A 14,712-nucleotide genomic window follows, 5' to 3' on the forward strand; every position below is an offset into this window, starting at 1 on the left:
CCTTTAAGAAACCAGCTCGCCCCGGGTGTTCGAGCCGGCCCAGCCTAACCTGCTAGCAAGGAAAAGTTCTTTAAATAATGGATACGCGGCGCTGCCAATCAGAGGGCCGAGCCTGGCTCGCGGGGCGGAGCTTGCCCGCCTCGGCCAATGGCAGCGGGGGAGGCGGGGCTCGGCGTCCAGGCTAGGTTGCCCCGAAGTACAGCTTCAAGTGAAGTTAATCTGGGGTGAAGCAAACAGAAAATTGTGCAGATTCTGTGGGTAGGAATTTTCTGGTTCTAATCGTGTCGCGTTTCTTTATTTTGCCTTCTGAGGCACTTAAGTTCATGCGTGTGTGGCTTTTTCTGCATTGTTTTGTTTCCTAATGATGGCAGAATATTAACATTTATGCAGGGAAGCAGAACAAAAGGGCTCTTTAGACAGGAAATAAGGTGTTGAGAGATTCAAACTTGACGGAGTTTCTTTTGTCATTTATTGGCCTGCACCGATTTTTTTAATCGGGAAAGGTCGAGTTGTACCACCTTACCTTAGGTAACAATGTTAATCCTAAAATAAGGAAGATAATGCTGCTGTTCTAGAGTTGCACAGTGCTTACAGGAAGAGAGCTTGATTTTAACTCTAACTTCTCTGATTCTGATGAGATTTGAGCTAACTAATTATGACAGCTGCTATTGGATTATTCAATGATAGCATTTGCTCCAAGACATTTGTCTTAAATTGTCGATGGCTATATCACTGAAGACTGCTATGATGTTTTCTGTATGTGTTCTTGATAAGATGTCTCATTTAGATCTTCAGCATTTTGAATGAAGGTGAATTAAAAACTAAGATGTTGTAATTTTTCTCTTTCTCTTTAATCTAGTTTTTCAGAATATCTGTGAGAGTTTATTACAAACACAGGCAGGAAAATTAAGTGTTATTGTCCTGTGTTGCAGCTACTATCCTTCCAGCTAAAGGGAAGGAGGGGAGGTTTTCTTTGGAATTGGTCAGAATCTCTTTGAATCCTGTATTGCCTGATGATAGTGAGTGTCGTCTTTGAGTGAGGATTATTTTCAGTTTCTGTACCAGATTTGTCCTTTGTGGCCTTCATAACACTATTTTTAGAGATACTTTTCTTCGACCTCCCCCCCCCATCTTAAAGGTCATCAGAAATAGGAAATGCATAGTTTACCGTGGGTGGTATGGCATGGGGATGAGAGGGAGGAGAGCAGGAAGTGGAGTCAGGAAACAGGGGGTTTCTAGTGAGAATGAAGACTTTCTAGTTGTGTCTCTTCTGTATCTCTGACGGGGATGTTAAATGAGGCCACGTACAGAACAATGCTTTCAGAATAATGAATGTGTTTTCTTGCTTCCCGAAATATTTTCTGTTTTTATAAAAACAGTTGTGCGTATACACACCTGCTCCTGGGAATTGGAAGGAAATACTCATGGCATTAATACTTGTTGAATCTAAGTAATGAGTTTGATGGGATTTGTATTATTAGTCAAGGTGATAGAAGAATGGCTGTGAAAATTGAGYGAGAATGTTACAAATGACAGTGGAAAGCATTTGCTTAAACCTGTGCTGAAGGTAAACAAAAACATGGTTATTAAAATATACCTCCTKCTTGCAGTTTACATTGAACTGTTGTGTTTGTTTCCAAAATATGCGGCTTTTATGTATGTCAAAGCATCTTCGCACACTGGCATCTTGCTGTGCTCCAGTGGTTTACAGGTCTGTATCAATTCACTTCTGTGTGTTTTCATCTGTTTACAGCATTTCTTAATGCTGTACAGTGTATTTAAACCCTGCAAATACTGCTTTAAAGTGAGCAGTAAGTATACAAGATTTTTAATCCAAGAGGTGGGCCAGATCACTTGTGTAAGGGGAGATACTAGAGAAAGGGATATRTTAGTGTTAAATATCAGTTTTTGATTCATTTCTTAACTGATGGCTGATGCTAGGCCTAGACTGAGTGGCCAGATCTCATGTCTCAGGTGAGGACAAGAAGAAGATGATATGTTTATGGAAATGAAAGCATAAACTAATGTATGTCATGRGTATGTGTTTTAAACTCACCCAGGAAAAATTAAATGAACTTAAGCATGTGTGTAGTATTAAATGCTATGCTTAACCAAAAGCTGCTTTTGCTTAGAGTGGGAAAAAAATCAATACATCAGGTAATTCGATTCAAACTACTTGATTATTTAAGTAGCCTTTCTTCTACAGCCCCTCCCCTTGCCTCCCCCAAACTTAGGAAAGATGYGTTATCTGGGGCCAAATTTCCTGTTTTCTTCAGCATAGAAGTGAAGTGCTCAGCTCTCACCACATGTATACAGTTCTGATGCAGGCTGTTTGTAGAAAGCAAATCTGCCCTAAAGGATAAACATACCACTTTGCTGGCACAGCTGTACAACTTCTGTATTCAGGATACAGCAAATGTTTCTTGCTTGCATTCAGAGCTGTCGCTGGCAGGACCTGTGTTGTCCCCACATGCTGATTGGTTGTTCCAGCACTTCTAGTTCATAAAACCTTCTCTTGCACATGCTCCATCTGCAAATCTTAAACATTGTGAATGTGTTGTGTGCTGTGGGATTTATGTGTCTGCTTCTCRTGCCAGGATGGAATATACATTTCTGATGTGAATAAGAGATTCTTAAAGTGATTATAAACCTGCATGCAAAATACAGGACCAAATTTTATTTCCCCTCTTAGTGAGGAAAAGGGGATCTGTGCCCTGCATTCCACCAACTGTTCTCTTCTACCARCTCTTCGCCCCCCACCCTGTCTACTTACACCACTTCACCGTGTTGGGAAGTGGGTGGCCCTCCATTTGCCTCAATGGTAACTCTGCACACTAGTTTAATATTACGTAGGGAAGGCTATGCACCTCCCATGGGCTGAGCTTTGTAAAACGTGCCCATAGCCTTGGGRAGGGCAGCTGTCCCATGAGGGTGGCTTTGGATCCCCCCCCCCCCATGGTTTAGTGATCATTTATGCTAATTGCTGTGTGCCCAAGGCAGAAGGGAATGGGGGAGGGGAGTAATGTCATCTTGGAGAGCTTCAGCTGTGTCCAAAAGGGGACATCCTGTCCATAGCTTTAGATGTGGGTTTGCCCCTGTTAACTAGCAAAGATCTGGCGCAGTGGTGAGCTCGGTAGCTGTTGACTTTCACAGCTGTGCTCGTCGAAGATTGGTGGCGGAGGCGGAGGCTCTTGCTCAGATACAGGGACTCCTTACCGAGATAGTTGGCCTCCTGCAGTGTGGAGCTCAGCCTGGGTGGGGCAGATGATCTGGCCAGTGATGTTTACACAGTATTAAGGTTTTGTGAAAATAATTAAATATTACCTACAGAGGAATGAAAATAACTTGGGACTGTGCTTGTTTTAAAATCTATGTAGCAGAGGCATGGAAGGCTTGGGTTTTTTTTAAAAAAATGCTTATTTTTTACCTTTTAGAAATATCAGGAACATTAAGTCCTCCTTCCCTGTTCTTGTTGGATGTCTCAGATGTGTCACAAGCTTCTCAGCCCTTAATTGAAGGGGTGGGGTGGTATATTTTTAACAGATCCCTTCTTCCAACTGTGTTTATAGGGCTTTTAAGCTAAATACAGATTAGCAAAAACAAAGGTTTGGCAGTGTAAAAATCATTTCTTCTCAGTCAAGTTTTGTTTGCTCATTCTCCAGTTGTTGAGAGGAACTCAGATTTTGTTTATCCGAAAAGTAACTTTTTAGGCTACTAAATTATGCATTATGAGATAAACTAAGAATTTAACTTTATCCATCTTCTGCTCCATTTAGATCAATTTAGGRCAATCTTTGGAGTATTAGTTAAACAAATGAAGTCTTGCATTTGAGTATTTCCTAAAAATAGCTCCTTTATAAGCAGCAGTCTKACAGAACATACTACTTTTCCTTTAACTAAATGGTTCAGCCAGCTTGCAGAAGCTGAAATTCTGCCTCTGCACTGTTCTCCATGCTCAAGACCACCCCTGTCCAGCCATTCTGCTCTGTCAGGTTATATTTGTATCACAGCGCTCTAACCTTCAGGATACGGTATTTGTCAGAGTCTGAAGTGTAATAATCCTGTATCTGTAGAATTAAACTATAAACAGTGCAGCTGACTTGGCAGGCCCTGACAACCACCTGAACAGTTTAACTAGCCCATGGTTTAAGACAGCACTGTGCTGGTGTGTCCTATGATTCACAGTGCTAATGCATTTTTATCCATGTGATGGATTAGGAAAACAAGTATAAACTTCATAACCAAATTAGAGCAGGAGTCAATAGCAGTATTTTTGAGGGCAGAAGTGAGATGCTTTCAGCTTGCTTAGATGTTTTGTATAGGGTGCTTTTCTCCCCCCCCCCCCCCTTAAAAAAAAAAATGACTTTTGCTATTAGCTTAGACAAGGCAGAAGGCTAGACAGTTTTATTGTCTATGCCGTTGAATATAAGCACAGAATTGGGCTGATGAGAGCCAAATGTTACATGAGGAAGCCGCTTATTATCCACAGAATGTTCTGAGCTCTTCCTGGAGGTGAGAGGCAAAAAGGAAAACTACTCGTTCTACAGAAAAAGCTGTAGAATTTCTGTATGTAAACCACGTTTAAGCCTTTTTATACAAAAGGCTATCTTTCAGTTAGATTGTCAGAAGAAGATATTTAACTAGTTGGCCATGCTGTTGCTTGGGGAGGCAGGTGAGGAAGGAGGTGAGATGGGCAAAGAAGGATGAAATTGTCTATACTGCCTCCTAAACAAATTGAAGATGTTTTTCTAAAATGCTTATATGGAATAAGTACCTTTAAGGCTTTTGTAATTTTATTATCTAGTAGAATATATTTGTGGGACAAAATGACCTTGTGTTGGAGTCTGCACCTTTGTCAAGTAGGGCAGGAAAAGTCTTTGTTTTAAGGGTATTTTAAAAACTGAAAATTTGATTATTCTGCCTACCTGGCCCATTTAAAATCGGGTAAGAAGCTTACAAGGTAGCTTTTGCTGGTGATGCATGAGGGTTTTATGTTGTTCTTAGTAGACTTGATCAGTATTAAGCTTTTTATGTTGGTGTTGTGCCATTCAGATATCATACGAGTAKGATATACTCTTGGATGCTGATGTTAAGTCCTTGATAAAGTGATTTTGTAGATATTTATTTGAATTGATTATCAACCAAATGTTATTGTCTTGATCAAAAGTAAGTAGAAAAGTAATTATTTTTCTAAGTTAGTAATAGATTTGGTATCATAAAACTAAAATAATTGCAGCAATATTGAGGGACTTAGCAGAAGGTTTTAGAGAAGAGCCTTTAGAATTGCTCAATAGAATTGTTTTAAATATTGATTTTTCATGGCTTTTGTTTAAAGTATACTGGGAGAGGAGAAGGAAGACACTCTAACCTTGAAAACAATATTCAGCTAGTTACGTAACTTTGAGTTGAGTGTAACAAATCATGCTGGGACTAAGACTAATATTAGAGAGCAATGAAAATTTGATCTCATAAATAAAATTAAAAAATGACTGGCATAGTAGTTGTGCGTGGTTATCTTCCTAATAAGTCTAGTCAAACTTGACTTAGTGCTTTGTTTGTGATTTAGAACCCCTATATATGACAATGGAAAAATTGACTGTCTTTGAAGTGCCTTGGTGGTTTTAAAGAAAAAAAAGTCTAATTTCACCCTCTGGTCACTTAAATCAATGTTATCTTCCTGCGTTTGCTTTTCACTAACTTGGTGTCTATGGAACTTCTGAATCTTTTTTTTTTTTTTTAAATTGACATGGCTGTTGTCCACATGTTGTCTTACTACAACAATTAGCTTGTCATTCTGCAAAGTCATAATGTGACCCATGGTCTAAGTTTATACTCAGTCATTCTGTACATAAATAAATCCCTGATTAGTTGTATCTGCTTATCCTTCTGTATACTACCTCAGCTCCCCCATTGCACAATCAAAATGCTTGAAGTATCAGTCCGTTCTGTTCTGCTGAGGAATATTTCTGTCCTTGCCACAGCTCTGACACCTTAATTTCTCAAACTGTCAAGGCCTGAGATGAAGAATTTATTGAAGCTTCTCTGTGTGGCCTGATAGAGCTATCTGGTGAACTTAATCAGAATGGCGCACACAATGTAAAATGCATGTTGCAGTGTTGTTGTGTTGTCTTAAGCAGTATCRATGTTAGTTGTTAAAATGGGGGGGAAAGTATCTCTTTATACTTATGAATTAGAATTAGTGACTTTCTTATGTAAGGGATATGAGTATTCAACAGGTTATTTTGTTTATTTTTTGTTTTAAGCCTTCTCTAACAGAGTTTGAGATAGAGATTTGTAGGAGGCAATGTATTGCACATTGGGCTTTTATTTTTTGCAGCTATGATGAGGACGTTGTAGTTGTGGAATCCTTCTAACAGAATGCAGTAGCTTGGTGGCGCTTGTGAATGTGTAGGCCGGGTTTAGGAGTGCTGGTCTTGCTGATCTCCCTCTTATTTCTGACCTTATGCAATTAAAAATGGGAATATATTGTGTCCTATTTTTCTCTGTTCTTTTGTGGCAGAAGCCCTGTTGGCCAGTGGTTGTGCGTGGAAGGGAATGAGCATCATGAGAAATCCACATCTTGCTAACAGTTACCCAAAAGAGTTTGATATCTTATGAGCAAATTTTGGTATCACATTAGAAAGGATAAAGAGGGAACAGGCTTTAATATGCAAGTAAAATAACTGAAGTGAGATTTAGCCTTTTTTGTGTTTTCCTACTTCTCCATTATATCAAGAACTTTACTTTCTTTAGAAAATGCTGTTTCCCTGTGTTTTATTGATCTGTTCTCTAGCTGAATACAATTGCTGTGGCAAGAGAATACAAAGAGAAGGGCAAGTCAGATATATTTTAAGAATTTTTGTTCAGAATGCTTCTGAAAATGCAAAYTTCTGAGGATGTGGCTTAAAGAGGATCACATAGCACTAACAGCTCAGTCCTTTTGGATGCAGTCCTTCCCTAAAAGCTGTTTATGACTGTATTTTTTTCTGTGTAGAGTTGTGGTAAGAACTCTGTACAAAGGCACAATCATAAAGGGGGGAGACAGTGGCATCCAGCCATGCTATTTTTAGGCTATTGTACTCTTAACTTGCTGATCTAAGTGTTATGGACGTTAAGCGGGGGAGACATTGTACTAGAAATGTGTGCTCACAGAGCTGAGTTCTGTTTGAAAACAGAACGAATAGCAAATTTGGTTGTTGGAAAGGCGGTTTACAGACTGTACCTGAAGTGGGTATTAGTAGGTAAAAAGGATGCCATGGTGATTAAAGTACAGTCTTTGCAATGCACACTTTTACTCGAATGCTGGCAGTTAACTCTGGCTTTTGTCCTGCTCTGATTGAGAAACTGAAATCTGTGCAGTCTGTTCTATATGAATTTAGAAAGAAACACTGAAAATACAATCACATCTGTTCCATACTAGCAGTGATGAAAATGCCTTTTGTCCTCAAATTTCTTTTCCTCCACTAGTTTTTAAGCTTTACCTGGACAGTGAAATGACTTCTCCACCTGAACAAATAGTGTATTTTGGGACATCTTCAAAAAGGAGGATGCCTTACATGGCTGCAAATTCATGGCAATTCCTTAGTCCCTTATCTATTAATCTGACACGATCTTGGATAGTTAAGGCTGATACAGGGCAACTCATATTTCACTTTCAGCTCTGACCTCTTGCTGATGCATGCGGCTTGCATTTTTCCATTGCTTACACTGTTGATTGAGACTGTGTCTTAAAGTTCACTTCTGATACTAATTTGATAGTCCCGTGTTTTTGCTGCCACCTTGTTTGTGCTGGCACAAAACTTTGGAGCTGCACTATGAACCAGATACAGGAACCAGTCCAGGCTTTTGAAGAGCAAAGTCTTCAGGGTAGATCAGTTCTGGCACTACACCACTGTGGCAGAATTATCTTAAGCTAATTTTATTTCCAAATCACTTGTATACTGAAACCATCACATTGGTTTCATATACACTCCTCTGTTAACATGTTGCAGTGTTTAAAGCAGCATAAAAGATGATTAAAAGGAAACTAAAGAAAGATGCAAGACTTCATGGGTAGTAACCAGTTAGTTGGTACATCCGTATCTTCTGTGCAGCTTGGCAGTTTAATAAGTGAAAGATGAACTTCATTTGCCCAGCAGGGTAATTGTTGTTCAACTGTGTAGTATCTTCCTATACTGTGTGCAAAGTGACTGACTTTTATATTTAGTCATCCAGTAACTTGTTTGGACATTTAACATAACCGTTTAGGCTGACTTCTCCAGGAATTGCAGTATTAAAAATCAGAATGGCATTGGGGTTAAAGCAAAGTAGTACTTTTGGGTCCTCTAAATTAAGTATATTGCCCCTGCCCTTCCCCACCCCCCCCCCTAAAAAAAAGGAAAAGGAATGCAGCTTTGCCTCTGGGAATATCATACTTATACCTCTTCTGCTGAAAACTTGTCCCTAAATACCCTCTGTGTTTGGTCAGGCTTTAGCTTTAGGTTGAGTTCTCCTTCAAACCACAGTAAGGATATTGTATAATTTTGAATGCTTAAATTAGACATAGTGCATAATTCTAAATAGAACAACACATCATGCATGATAATCATACTATTCATAGAAGTTGAGTTGAATTTGAGATGCCCTAACCAGAAAAGATGATGATGATACTTATTTATTAACATCTAGGAGCCCTAATATTACAGCAGAACCTCCATTAGCATCAGTCTTATGTAGAACTGCAGCATCATAAGCTAATTAAAATTCTCCATAGTGCTGTGCTGTTTCCAAAAAAAAAAAAAAAACCCAAATAAGCAAAAAAAATTTTATAATGTGTTTTGTGCTTACTGTCACTTTTCAGCAACAGGTGTTTCGATAGCAAGAAACCGTCTATTTTGCGCACTTGTGTTAAAATGGCTTTTATCTCTCTTAGGTTTGATATGTTTAAAATAGGTGAAACATGCTATATTGAGAGAATTACTTACTGACATTCAAAATAAATGATTACTAAATGTCTGTTCTTTTGGTAATTATGTGTGTGTGTATCCATCTTGTAAATGCTTGAGTCTTTTCTGCAGATTATTTTTTAGCAGTTTGCAAAGCCAAACCCGTTTTTTAAATATGGCATCAAAGATAGTTTATGGAATTGCACTGCTTTTATATGCTTTAAACTTTAGTCTGGGCTCTTAAAGGAATGCAGGGAATCTTAGAATCTTCAGATTCTAATTTTAAGCATCCTCTGGTTTCTGAAAAGACTGACTCAAAACATGATGCCAAAGAAAGCAGAATGTAACTTTGGATTGTCTAAGATCAGCATTCATGTCTTTTATAAAGCTCTTTAAAAGAAGTCATTTCTGTACTCCGTCAGATTTCAAATACATTTTAAATGTAGAGCTATGACAGACATACAGGACTTCCTGAAGGCTCCTGTTGTCTTTGGCTTTAGATACCTCAGCACCAAGGTACACCTATGAGATAGCAATTTCTAGAGTTTGAAGAAAAAGGTTCATCAGGCAGTATCTATAACTGATGTAACTTGGCACCAGTTCAGCTGTACATGATGGAGACTGTAGCTTGTGCCAACTGAGGTAGCAGACTGCCGACAAGTAATTGCTGAGATGATTTTTTTTTTTTTAATGGATATAATGTCTGAATTTTTATACTTTTTTTGAGCGGAGAAGCCTGAACATGACTATCTCAGAGTGTGCTGTTATTAATAATACCATCTTTTACAAAAAAACATAACTTCATGTAAGATTTCTGTTGCAGTCTTATCAGAGACAGATGTCTTCCAAAAATAGACCCAGAGAGACAGTCTACCTCTTGTCTTAAATCTAGATAGATACTCTGTGTAGGCTTAACTACATAAATAAAACTCATGTTTGGGGTAAAAACCTAGATCTCTCTGGCTTGTGCACTGACTTACAGTGCCTTGCGTAGGACAGCATGATCCCAGGTGTGGCTGGCTGGGGTCCCATCTGCAGGCCTCAGAGATGCTCTTGGACTTCTTTCACCAGGACACTCCCAAAGATTCTAATACAAAAACTGTTCCTGGAAATGTATAACATGCTCCTTTTTGATGTTCGTTTTTCTTGGTCTATAACTGACTCAGAAATGGTCTTTGCCATTTACAGAACAACTGTGGTTATTATGTTCTCAGCACTTTTAATGTTTAACTAGTTACCATTATTGAAGGTCCTTGTYGTGTCTTACTGTAAACAAGTGTGTCCAGCTCCAAGGATTATTTGCTGTTTTTCTTTTGAACCCAAGAAGTGATTTTTGGTGTGTGGATTTTCCTTTGTTTTATTTTTTATAATTACCTTTTGGAGAGGTCAGCCTGAATACAGCTTTGTCAGCTTAGGTTTTCTGATAATCATCACTGAAGAGACCAGAGACTTAGAGTATTCTAATGGTGCCCTTTTTCAGAAAGCATCTAGTAGTAGATGTTCCTAGGGCTGAAATTTCCTGAAGTAACTGGAGTTGCCTACAGGTGTGTTGGGCTGCTGGAGAGTAAGGATATGCTTACTCTCCAGCAAATATGCTGTTCAGTTTTTTCAATCAGAGAGAAACTACAGTCTCTCTGAATTTCAGAGCTGGGATACTGTCATATTGAAGAACCTGCTTCTAGTGGTGCTGCAGTGTTAGTCTTGATGAACCAGCAAGTCCAGATGTACTAAAAATGATAAAATCTTGGCATGCTGACTTGTGTTTTGCTGCTTTAAACTGAATGTGGAATGTGTCATAATAAGGGAAAAAATCTTGAAGGTTATATGTAGCTGCATTTGGTGGTTTAGGTGCTGTAGAAGTCAGCAGATGCTTCAGCACAAAGCCGTGAGCATTCCTCTCCACCTCCCATCCCGCACCATCTATTGAAAGCAAATTCCTCACTGTGGCGCTTTCTGGAGTTCTGACACTTTAATGAAACTCTTTTCTGTTGTACTCGCTCTCTGAAATCTGATGTATACAAAATGCAGTTTGTCTTACTAGTCACTAAAATGTACCTGTTAAAAATGCTCATTATTTTTAGGACTGACACTTCAGTAAAGTAGTGAACTTCCTGGAATCACCTCTTGATTTAGTATGAAGGTACTAAAAACTCTGGAAATCAAATAACAAAAACTTGCTTTTTTTTCTTCTGTTTTGCTTGCAGCGAGCACTTAAAGTCTATGAACAGCAATTAGATGCATATGAATGAGAGTTTCCAAAGTGCCTTATTCTACAGACAGTAATCCTTGATTTCTTGAAACTGTTCTAGTAAGTAATCTGTACTTTGCAAAGGTTGAGCATGGCCACAAGTAGTAATTAGTGTTTCAAAGTAACATCTATTAATAGTGTAGTGTATGGAGACATGCATAGAAAGCTGAATCCTTATTATCAGTGATCCTTTTGATATCAATGTAGAATCGGTGCATCTTTCCATTCCTACTAAGCAAGAGTGGAGGTTGTAGTGAAATGGTTTTTTTGTTCCTCATGTAACCTTGAGTACAACAGCAGACAGCTGTAGTTAACAATATGAATGCTCTAACAGTAGAGGCTTTGTCTATACCAAGTGTTCCTGGGCTGTGCAATGATGTAATACTGTTACTATGATATTCTGGCTCATATCAGTTATGAAAGTTGCTGATGTTCCTTCCCTTCGTAAGACCTATATTCTTTCTTTTTCTGTCCACTTTCCTTTTCTGAGATTCTRCTTTCTCTCATACCTGTTGCAGCTCTTCTTTCCCCCTGGTTTTATTCTGAGCCATGTAAACACTCTTGAGTCTCCAATCAGTGTTGCATGATTCAAAACTGTATGGGGAGGGTAGCTTTCTTGAGGGTCCAGATTTTTTTCTATAAATTAAAAAATACATATATTGTACTAAGAGATCTAAACTTGCTGATTACTTAAGATTAGAAGTGGAGAAAAGACTTCCTGTAACTCTTTCCATTTTTTGTAAAGTTTTGRTTAGGAGTATCTAATATAAGTGCTTGTTCTTGTTTTTAACCTAAAATAAGTCTATGCATGAAATGCAAAAATAAAAAGCTGTTCAACAGGAATAGACTAGAACATAAGTAGATATTAGATGACTTGTCAAGTGAGTTGAGAAAACATGTTATGTAAGTCGTTGGTCACTGGCTTGAAGATTATATTTTCAATATTAAGGCCTTATATAAGGTCTGTTTCAAGGTGGTTCAAATGGCAACTTAAAACTTTATTTAGTTGTCAGCAAGAAGAAAAACTTGGAGCTTATTGGAATAAATTGAAGGCTTTAAAATGCATAGATTCTTCCGGTGCTGAGGAAGTTGGATAACTCCTGTGTTTTGAAAAACGCAGCAGCTGTGTGCTCTGCTGCTACATGAACAAAGAGGTTGCTGCCCTTACAGATCTGCTTGCATAGTTGGTTCTTAACCATAATCAGTGTGTGTATTTTGTGTGTTTTTTTTTTTTAACCCAAAACATTCTGATGAAACTGGGTCAGAGTGTAAGTACGCATGTAGTTTGTGCTGGCAAATCTGAACCAGCTGTAATGTTTTAGCCAGAGTGAGCTGTAGATGAAATGACATTTCTGACTGCAACCAGAAAGCTAGGCTGAACTGTAATGACTGAGGCCCCTATTCAAATCTGCCAGTTCTTTTTGGCTCTATAGCAAGTTGCTGAGACTTGCTAATGCCTGCAGACAGCTACAAACGATTGCTCAGTGAATGTAAATTGGAGTCTTTTGGGAGAGAATGGTGGAGCAAAAAGAAAGCAGGGCTATTCTGTAATTTGCTATTAATTTGTGCTTCCAGTGCTTTTATACCCTCAATAGTGCCCTGCTTTTGGTAGAGTGCCTCAGCGTTTATGYTCCCTTTTTCTGTAGATTCTGCTGTGGAGTGATATCCTCTGACACAGCACTTCTGAAACTTCTGCAGCAAGATTCAACAAAGCCCTTTTCTTGGCCTTTATTTGCCATTTGTTTTGATAAGCCTGTAGAAGAATGCATTTCCTATTGATTGCTTTTTGTACTAACATGCCTTTTCATACAGTGATATAAGTGGTATCAAACATCTGTACCAATAGATGCTGTAGAATGAAACATGTTTTTTCTACATAACTTCATATCTTGCTCCTGTTTGGGCCTGGAGCGGAGGTTGATATGTCTGAGAAGCACAAACTGCCATTTTGCAGTTTTTCCTTGCTTCGTTAGCAAGAGAAGATGACTRTTAGCACTGATGCTATTTAAATCAGTGCTGAACTTTATAATGAAGGTGATTAGAATAGAGGAGGGAGTAGTTCAGTTACTTGTTTTAAAACTGAATTAATCTTTTAAGMGATTTGAGCTGAATGTCAGTTCAAATCTGTATGTGCTTTGGTCCGTCTTCCTTGACAGTGAAGAGAGCATCTTAAACTAAATAGTCTTTCTCTTTGAGAAACAGTTAAAGCTGTCATCAGTATAGTGCAAGCTGTATTTAGTTTGGTACTGTAGCTCAAGCAGCAGAGTGCTATTTGGGTGGTCTCTTCTGCTTCAGAACTAGCATTTGGGAGGGATCTGTCTCATACCAGTAATGAATTTTGGGAGTGTTTGCAGAACACAAAATTACATGTGAGGCTGAACGCTGATAGCTGCTGTGAGGATGTGCTTGCTTTCCCTACCACAGCTTAAAATGCTGGTAACATGATAGCAATTGTCCGTGTGCTATGTAACCTCTTTGCTTACTTAGTGTTGACAATCTCTAATAAGACACAATAAATTGTGATGGAACACACTTTAGCATGGGAATAGAATAGATGTCCTATGAATGGATATCCTAGAGTGAAAAGGAAGTATGAGGAGAACTAGAATGTAAGAGACCACCTTTTTCTTTATGGAAGACAAATGAAGAGAAAGTTGACTTCTTTGTAGGTTTTTTTTTTTTTGAGAGAGAGAGAGATTATTTCTAAACCATGTGTGTTTAATCCTACTAAATGCTGCTCCCTCAATCTTACTGATCAACATTTGAAGCCTATAAAGCTTAAAATACTGGTTATTTKAAACTAGTAGCATATAAAAATTTTAATTAAAAATCCAGTATCATTGTGTCTGCTCTATGGGGAAAGGATTTACACAAGGATTTTGTTACTTACTTTGCAGAGTGTTGGAAGAGATGGCTCTTTTACTAGAGAACCTGGTGTCTAGCAACTTACCCTGTTTTAATGTTTTAACAATGTCAACTCTATATATAGTCATGAGTGTCCTTTATATGGTTCTTTGATTGTTGCTTGGTACACATTAAAATTCATCCTCTGAGAATGTGCACCAGTGCAGGGGAAATATGCTGCTGCTGCTGCTGCAGGTGTGACTGTGTGTTACATGTGAGCTTTCTCGGTGCAGTAGGCCTTACAGATGCACAAAGGCATCTGTGTGTAGCAACAAGAGAAATAGACTACAAACATTTATTGAGTTGGTAGGGGAAGAATTTAGCATGGTACACACAATTCTGCAGGCTTCTGGTAGCAATAATTGTTTTTGAACTGATTGAGTAGTAATAAAACATGGAGATGATTTCTGCTTAAAATCAGCAATTTGTTTCAGGTAATACAAAAAGAGACCATTTCTTCCGTAGTCTTCAAAAAGCAGATGTTGTGGGTTGTGTTGGGGCAGAGGGAGTTTAAGGTTCTTGTACTTTCTTCTAGTACGCTTCCCTCTCATTAGTGCTCCTGCAACTGGTTATACAAGTATACTATAAAGCAAACAAGGGAACATGCCTAAAATACTGTAAAGTGTTTTCTTTTCC

At 38.5% G+C, this 14,712-nt stretch overlaps 1 protein-coding gene across 9 annotated transcripts in view; it reads left to right on the forward strand.

Moving 5' to 3' along the window:
* The window catches only part of ZFAND6 (zinc finger AN1-type containing 6), a 40,133-nt gene that overhangs the window by 6,336 nt on the left and 19,085 nt on the right, over positions 1 to 14,712 (forward strand). For 2 of the 9 annotated variants that reach the window (XM_085308701.1, XM_085308702.1), the window contains exon 1: positions 186 to 258. The exons of 6 other annotated variants lie outside the window; for them this stretch is intronic. The gene's annotated coding sequence lies outside the window, so the exon portion shown is untranslated. Of the gene's footprint in view, positions 1 to 185; positions 259 to 14,712 lie in introns of those variants that run through there. One more of the 9 variants, XM_085308696.1, reaches the window with a different exon arrangement.

Source organism: Rhea americana, unplaced genomic scaffold, assembly GCF_003343005.1.
Source record: "Rhea americana isolate MKP2758 unplaced genomic scaffold, rheAme1 scaffold_28, whole genome shotgun sequence".
In the NCBI taxonomy this organism is placed as follows: domain Eukaryota; kingdom Metazoa; phylum Chordata; class Aves; order Rheiformes; family Rheidae; genus Rhea; species Rhea americana.